Genomic DNA, 8,852 nt, shown 5'->3' on the forward strand with positions numbered 1-8,852 from the left:
AGGTGGTGGCGTTACATTCTTAACGGTGCAGAAAGTTTAAAAATAATTATATTGTGCCTCTAGTCTATCATCTAAAACAAATCATTAAGACTAATTCCCGGCTAATTGTTCATTATAATTATGCTCAGAAGTCTGTTTAATGAGCTCTGGCTGTACTTAGGCAATGCTGTTGGTGTTAAGAAAAATTATAGCCACAAGGGAAGATGTCTGAAGATCCACTTTCCTGGAAACCAACCACTGCAAAAAAAAAAAAAAAAAAAAAAAAAAAAAGAATTTGTGGAACACTAATACTTGGGTTTAAAACTCTCTTAGAGAAAAACAAAACAAAACAAACAAACAAAAAAAGAGCATCTGCCAGAGGGAACACTTGTGCTATTAAGCACAATAGTGTTGGAAAGTATCTTCCTTGACAACAGAGTACCTTTGATGGTGATTGGGTACCACTTGAGTCCTTCCATGAACTTGGACTTTCTATAAATCCTGTTAATGATGACTTTTACAGTTGACCTAGAGACAAATGTCTCAATGTCATTATTTGGGCAATATGTCTACGTTTAGAGGGCTGATTTAGTTTTGTTATCAGTTTAGACTTAAGACTGGTCCTTCATTAGGATGGCCTTTGCTGTGTTACTGTTACTATCGAACTCAGAAGAGCATCTGGGCATCGAGGAAGGTGCTCGCCTAGGAAATCCACACTGTGTAACACACCACCATGAACATCTCTGCTAATCTGTGTTTTTTAAAAGCAGAAGGTTCCAGGCCACAGTTCAGCCAAGTTTGCTCTCCACATTGCCTTGTGCAGACACTTTCCCGGTGAAGCTCCTTACGTTCGGACTTCAAGTCTGCCCTTCTCACCCGCTGGCTCAGCTCAGGAAGCCTCCTCAGAGAGAATAGTGGATCAAATTCCTCCAGAGGTCTGGCTCAGCTTTGCATGGGAACAACACTAGGCCTCCAGATGCTGACCTGAGAAACCTCCGATACTTGTTAGGAATAACCAACTCTAGGCTGGGGAAATAGCTCAGGTAGCCAAGTTAGCCCCAGTAAGGACTTGACTCTTAGAACCCAGAAAAAAAGGCCAGGCATAGTGACATATACCTATAATCCTGGCACTGAGGAGGCAGAGACAGGCAGGTCACTGGGACTCCTGGACCAGTCAGCTTTAATTTAATGATTCAATTCTGGGTCCCTGGTGAAAGAGTTTGTCTCAAGAAACAGAAACAAAACGTAAACCAAAGTGGGTGGCTGACCTCTGCCCCCCCACACACACACAGTTTCATCTGCACACACTTAAAGAACCACCGAGTTCACATGGACTGGTGATGGTTTTCTATAGAAACAGCGAAATGATTGGGAATCCCGCATGTCACAGGCTGTCCTTTCAAAGTGAGGTTTTCATGCCAATTGCTGTGCACTGGGTACCGTTAGAGGCCCATAGCGCTGACCAGCAAAGTCAACTGGGAAAAAAGTTAATATCCCTACACAGTTAGGTTGCTCTAGGCTTTACAAACGACTCACGGAGCATTTTAAAGGTTAGAATAATTTTAGCCTGCAGGTTAGCCTTTCTTGTTCCCTAACACAATCAAGGGTAGGCACGGTTTAAGCTTATAATATCTTGTCTGCATAGAACGGGGGATTTTGCTATTATATAATAATATTCTTCTTAACTCCCCAAAGGAGGGAGGAAAAGTTGTTAAGTGCGTAGAGGGAGCAAAACCAAATGAAAGAATCCCTTTGCTAAAACTCTCTGTGTGGTGGCATGTGTAAGAATCGTGTTGCATGAATAACAAATGGCTTCGGGTTGGATCTGAAGTATTTTGACATTATGTTTTGCAAATATTGAAGCCGCAGTAAGGCAACAGAGAAGGAGCCGGCACGCAGCTTCTCACTTAGCAAAATGTTACGCTTCCAATCTGTCGAGGAGCCAGGGTGGTGTCTGTACCTTCCAAACCCTGAAACAGCAAGGTTTGCACAGCTCCCCTCCACAAAGCCAACTTCAGGAGGATGAAATGAATCAAGATTTTGCAAAGATGAGACATGGCCAGGACTTGGCAGTACTTGGAACAGGGATACGGCAGCCCAAGTGTACAGACTGTCACCGAGCCCACTCAACAGGTCTGCACCTTCGCGTGACCGCCGTCTGTGGCTCCCAAGCTCCATCCAATTGGTGTAGGCAGCACCTTGGAGCCATGCCTAAACCATAGCTACTCCCACGCCCTGAAAACTGTAGTGAAGTAGCAGGCCCCACGTGTCTCCTTTGGATTGAAGGCTTCGCTGTCCTCTTCTGAGTGCCTCTCAGAATGTCCCCACAGTGAAATTCCATTCTACGTGTGTTTTCTATCCGTGTCCAACGTGATCTCCTGACATTCTTTTTCATCCCTCTGTGTGCAGTATATGATATATTTATGAGATTGTAGTAGAGACTGGATAAAAGCTCTCTGGGGTGGGGGGGGCATTGTGGGCCGCTGAGGAGCAGTTACTGAACAGCGACCATCAGAAATGGCTTAGAAAGCCGTCCATCGTTTACAAACATGACCTGTGTCCTATGTCCTGGTGACTGTCTCTGAATTATTGCTGCGTGGTCACATTTGTATAAATATGCCACTGGATTTTTACCCTAGTTTGAAAACCTGCGATGTGCTTTAACAGTACAGTTCTGTGTGTCTGACGGCCAAAGCCTCGGCGGTCAAGCCACTGAAATGAATCCACATCTTCTAGTTTTCTTATACTAAACGAGTACTGTCCCTTTCAGAACTGTGGGTCTGTGTCTCGGTGCTGCCTGGCCTTGATCAAATGAAGAGATGAAGTGTCCCTATGTATTTAAGGTGGTTGTTTTTAAAGGGGGGGGGCTCGTGTGTTTCCTTTATCAATAAACTTCTCATAATCCACAAAGGCATGGTGTTGAGTATGTCTTAAAGGGACCATGCGGCAGGTGTGAACTGGTGTATGTGAAATTGCTGGGAGTCGCGTTTGTCACAGAAACCTGGGTTAGAGATCGCAGAGCATTGTGTTTAGTGACGTGAACCAGGTTCAGAAAGACTGCCTGTTTGCTCATGTGTGTGGAGACTGGAGTGTGTGTGTGTGTGTGTGTGTGTGTGTGTGTGTGTGTGTGTGTGTGCGTGAGTGTGTGTGTGACTAAACTTCAAAGGGGACCATGATGGAGGAAGGACATCTTAATGGTACGGGATGCAGAGGGGAGGGTGATGGGATGCAGTGACTTGAGAGGGAAGGGAGGCTCTGGGGACAGAAGGAGGACCAGGAAAAGGAAGGCAGGGGGTAGGGAGTGACAGGGATGAGATGGGTGTGAATAAGAACAAAATGTGAGTTTTTTTTAAAGGTCATAATGAAACATATTACTTTCTATGCTAACTTTAAAAAACATAATTTAGAAAAACATTAAAAGAATAATTATTTAAAAAAAAAAAAAACCCTGTGTTTGGAATAGACAAGAAGCAGCTTGATGGTTATGCTGGTCTAGTCCTAGGCAATCTACATTTTACACTTTGCATTAGGGTAGAGGTCAAGGTTGTAATTGGTCCCCAGGTGGAATACAAGCTGCAGGGAATCTTTCCAGAGGTGTCTGGAATGCTGACTCCTAACGTCTATCAATCAATGTCAAATAAAGCTGACAGGGTACCCACCCCTCGCATTCCACAGTTATAAATAAATGTCCACACGTGGTGGCCTTCTCCGCTCAGATCTTCTCCGCTCAGATCTGGACCGAGGACCTCCTCTTACCAACTCTGAGGCAATCACCATACTGTGTCCATCATACTTTGAGCGCTGTCTCTTTTTGTTTACCTAGGGGAGCTTCAAAAATGCAAAGAACAAGAGTTCAGTACCATGCATCCCCTGAGCTGCATTTAATTCCTCCGTGTCAAGGCCCCAGGGTTGAAGCCTGACCAGCACTTACTACTATGACATTGGACAAGCCATTGGGTTTTAGTTTCTGCATATGTCAATTGTGGAAAAATGGAACCACCTCAGAGCCTCACGGGGGAATGAAATGAAATAGTACTTTTCCAAGAAACTTCAAAACACACTTCCTCCATTCTGTGGCTGGTTTGCGTAGCCTATGATACTTTCCATGGACACAGGCCTGTTTCCCACATCTAGCTATAGGAGTTAACTTGGATGCAAGCTAGTCATTGTGACATATAAGACATATATCACCGTGCATTTTTAAAACTTCAAAGTGAAAGTTGAACTGTTCTGAGACAACAATACATCATTCTGTCTTTGCAGCAAAGCTTTATACATGTGTAGTGGTCCCTCGAGAACCCTGGGAACTTAAAGGCAGTTGTTTGTGTTGGGGAGAGGCATTCTTAGCCCAAGGGACTATGGCATACAATCACATAGAGTAAGGAGCGAGAAATTGAGAAACCCGTGGAGTCCTGGACCCAGAAACATGGAACTGATGATCTCAGGTGAGATGTTTCGTTTACTCTGTTGAACTCCCTTCCAGGACTTTGTGTTGCCTCTGTTGGATCATGTGTGTTCATGTGTGATCATGTGTGGTTCCAGGCCAGAGCTGACTCAAGGATTGAACACTGTACTCTTGTGAGATCCAGCAAGGCGATTCCTCCATCTTCCTATATACGACGAGTCTATTAGACCACTGGTGGCCCAGGCAGGCCTTGAAGTTAGTGAGACGGGTCAAACCAATTGGAAAGTGTGTGCCTGGGTTATTTTAGGTTCTTCCTTTCAGGCCAGAGTCTGTGCGCTCTCTCACCAAAGGGGCCATGTCTTCTCAGCCAGCTTCCCCTCCGGTAGCTGTCATCTTTCAGTAATGTTTGGATTTTGTAGCCAAACGACATGAAGATGTTAAATAGTTCTCTGAGGGGAGAAGGCTTCCTTTGTTTTAATGAATACAGGGAAGCTGAGGGTTTCAAACACCGAGTTTGCCCAGAGGGGGAACAGTGTGGGGGAGTGACGTTGTTGAGCATATTTGGATGAGGAAACCACAGAGAAACCTGGGTTCTGTCCGGCCTGGCTTGGGCTAGAGCAAGAGCAATGACCCGGAACAACCCTTCCACCTACCACACAGTTCCAGAGTTGTTCCAGATAACTCCAGGGAAAGTGGCCAAGGCGGTTATCTCTGTGGGCTCTCTGCTGTCTTCCGAGGATCACAGGACAGCTCACAGGCGCACAGGCACGCATACACATGCGCACACTCCACAGCAAATCTGCCTCTCCTTCCTCTCAGAGTCTTGTGAGCTCAGATGTTAGTGGCTGGCACAGAGATCCCCATAAATGCCAGCAATAGGTCCTTCCTAAAGGCCGGCAATGTGTTCTGATCTAGGGAAATGAATCATGATGCCAGGAGTGGGGACCTGGCCAACCGCTTCAAGCCCAGCCGTGGAGGTAGCCACCTACTCTGTCTAACCAGGGCGACAGGGCTCCGGGGTTGGTGGGACACTGAGACTATGTCCCATTAGCTTCGGCCAGGCTGCCAGCCTGCAGCTAGAGCGGCTGCTGGTTAAAACTGAGTGACACTTGGCTCAAACCCATTGAAAGGAGATTCCAGAAGGGGAAGGGACTTTTCCTCAGTCAGGTCCAGAGGGCTTTTACTGTGAAAGGAGGATGGACGGGGGAGGGGGGTTCACTCAGGAGCTCCTGGCCCCTGGTCTGACTCCCTGGACACTGCAGACAGTACACCAAGGTTGACTGACTTTCCTCAGACCCAGGGGCTTCTTGTCATCTTCCACAGAACACCCTCAGACACTGGCCTGGAACCACATCAGCCCAGAGAAGGGGATGCCAGCCAAAAAGCAGGGAAAACTCCCAAATTGTAACTTAACAGAGTGATCTTTTTTTTTTTTTCCTTTAATTCCCAAAATATGTTTTCCCCGGTCCCCGAGCACAGCCCTGTGGTTTTGTCTCCCTGGCGTTCCAGCCTCTGCCTGGAGCCAAGAGACTTGGCTGTGCTTCTCCCAGAGTCAGTCTGGGCTGGTAGCTGAGCCCAGGAAGCCCTGCCCGCCCCCCACCTCTCCCTGGAACCACCAGCCCACACACCGCCTCCTGTGCTCAGCCCTTCGGCGGGTTTGTCCTGCCTGCTCTCTGTTTGGAAAGCAAGCGCCATCTTACGTAACTCCAGAACCTACTAAATGCTCCATTGTCTTCTACTTGGGGGCACTCAGAACAACCTATTACTGACTTATGACTTATCACCGAGATAGAATCTCTCGCCAGCATCTCCTGAGTCCCTTGGAACTGGCCTCACCTGCCTTACAGCAATCAACAGCCAGGCTTAATGCTTGTGGTCTTTGGGGAATTACAGGTTCAGTACAAGGTGCAGGGAATACAAAGGCAGGTTCATCTGTCGGTCAGGGTGGTTCATTCAGTTCAGGCCGCACAGGAAAGCCATTTGTAACTCTAGTCTGAGGCAGGCGTAAACAATTCTGATCTGATTATTCCTTTACTAATCTGATTTTGATAAACAGCTGATGAAAACGGGCGGCGCCTTGGCCCTCGGAGGAGAGATACCCAGGCAGTATAATCAGTTTCTCTTATCTCACTGGGCAGGGATTGATTTCAAGACTCCTATTAATAGCTCAGGATGGCGAGAGCTGTGACCTCTGCCCCGGATCTTCAGAGCCTTGAGAGGCAAATGACTGCAGCCTATTGGGTAAGGTCCCTTCGTACATCTTGATTTTCTATGAATCTCTGATTAGCCCTGTTGGGAATTCTAGTAATTATTATAAGCTGGCACCTCCAGAAAAAAAAAAAAAGACCTCTTAGGATTCAATTAAAAATTAAAGGGACCTTTGTGTGTGGTTACCAAGGAGCTTTCCCAGAACAGACGGGGTGTGACACTGTTCATAGGTGGCATTTCCTTGTGGTTCTGCTGCCTTTGCAGCCCTAGGGAGAGGGCTCCCGGGGGGACGGGACAGACGGTTGTTCTCTCTTCCCTATAGGCCTGTGATCTTCCCAGAGTCCATTTGGCCTCCACTCACTTCTTGGTCATCTGGGACCAGCTATCTGGGGGGCCAGGTTCAGGCGGAATGAAATGGGCTTCATCCTGTGGTTAGTGAGGGACACAGAACCCCCAGCAAAGCTCTCAGGAAGGGTGGAATGGGCTGAGTCTGGGGGACAGATGAGCCTCAGCTTGCCATATTTCTTTACTGAGCTTCGAAACTGCGACCTAGGGTCCCAGAGAGATGGCTCAGCAGTTGAGGGTCCCCAGATGGGTTCACAGCAGTCAAGTCACGTAGACCCTGGAGGTCTGGTGCCCTCTACTCACCTCCAAGGGCATCCAGCCCCATGAACACATAAGTAAATAAATAAATCTTTTAAAAATGGGAGCGAAGAGAATCTTCCCATTTGGATGATAAAAGAGCGACTCTCTCAAAGATTGTTGAAGACCTGCTCATTCTTTGAGTCACAAAGCTACTCGTAATCTTACAGGGCAAAATTTTAGCACATCTGATTTGAAACCCCCACTCCATAAAATACTGGAGAAACTGCTGCTTCTAGCATCTTCTTTTCCAGCAACAAACTTGAAGTTCACTTAACGTAAGAGGTGGTTGAGTCGCTTGGTTTTATCTGAAACACCTTGCATTCCCAAATGGGCAAGTCGGAGCTCCACACGGCTGTGGAGGTGCCCTAGGAGACCCCTTGCTCACTCACTGCTGCCTGGCCATGAGAGGGCGGAGGTCCCTGACTGGAGGGGTCTAACATGGAAAACCCGTCACTGGGAATGACGTGGGGAATGTCTATGTCTGAGGAATGGACATAATTTGTATTGTGTTTGTGAGTGTTTTACTTGCATTTATATCTGTGTACCATATTCTGGGCCTCAGGGGCCCAGAAAAGGGCATCAGATCCCCTGTAACTGGAGTTACAGACAGTTGTGAGCCACCACGTGGGTGTGGGAGTTGAACCCAGGTTCTCTGGAACAGCAGCCAATGCTCTTAACGGCTGAGCCCTCTTTCCAGCCCCCCCCATCCCGCCTCCTCCTCCTCCTTCTTCTTCCTTTTTTTTTTTTTTTTTTTTGTTCCACAGCCTTTTCTTATTGCAAAAGCACTTTGACTTAGGGAATATTGAAAATAGGGTCAAGAATTGTAAATGTAAGGGACTGTAGGAAGACTGAAATTGTAATACTATTACGTCAATGAAACAATATACATTTAAAGCAACAAATCCCTCAATAATAGCACACACACACACACAATTTTAAACAGGATTTCCTTCTGTAGCCCTGGCTGTCCTAAAACTAGCTTTGCAGACCAGGCTGGCCTCAAACAGGAATACCTTCCCTAAGTCCAGCCTGGGACTTCTGAGGCATCCAGCCTCGTGGACTGAGCAATTATAGGGTTCTTAGCCTCTCTAGTGTGAGCAGCCATGGCTGTACTACCTGAGCCATATTATGTAAGCCACTCTAAGAAACTGATGCTGTGGGTGACCCTGCTCCGACACCTCTTGGGGGAGGGGTGAGAACACGCAGCACCAAGGACTCGGGCACTGGACTCAGTGAGTAGCAGAGCGTGCTGCAGACTGGCTTATTAAGGAAGTGAGATCCGCCTTTGTACCCCCTCCCAAGGTCCCATTGGCTCGGGCGGCTGACCCTGCTGCATGTCCTTACCTCACTGGCGGCCTGGGTCAGGGGTCTCTTGTCAGCAGTCTCTGGGAAGAGGTAGGCTTGGCTCAGGGAGGAAGTGCCTGCTGAGCAAGCTCATTCAGGCTGGCCTGGGTACCAGGCCGGGTAACTGAGGCTTGGGTAGGCCAGCTGGCAGTTTCTCCTACATCTCGTGTGTGTGTGTGTGTGTGTGTGTGTGTGTGTGTGTGTGTGTGTGTGTCCTGTTCCTTCCGTTCCCTTAGAGAACCCTGACTAACAAAGTGGATGGTGGTGGTGA

Source organism: Phodopus roborovskii, unplaced genomic scaffold (assembly GCF_943737965.1).
Source record: "Phodopus roborovskii unplaced genomic scaffold, PHOROB, whole genome shotgun sequence".
NCBI lineage: Eukaryota > Metazoa > Chordata > Mammalia > Rodentia > Cricetidae > Phodopus > Phodopus roborovskii.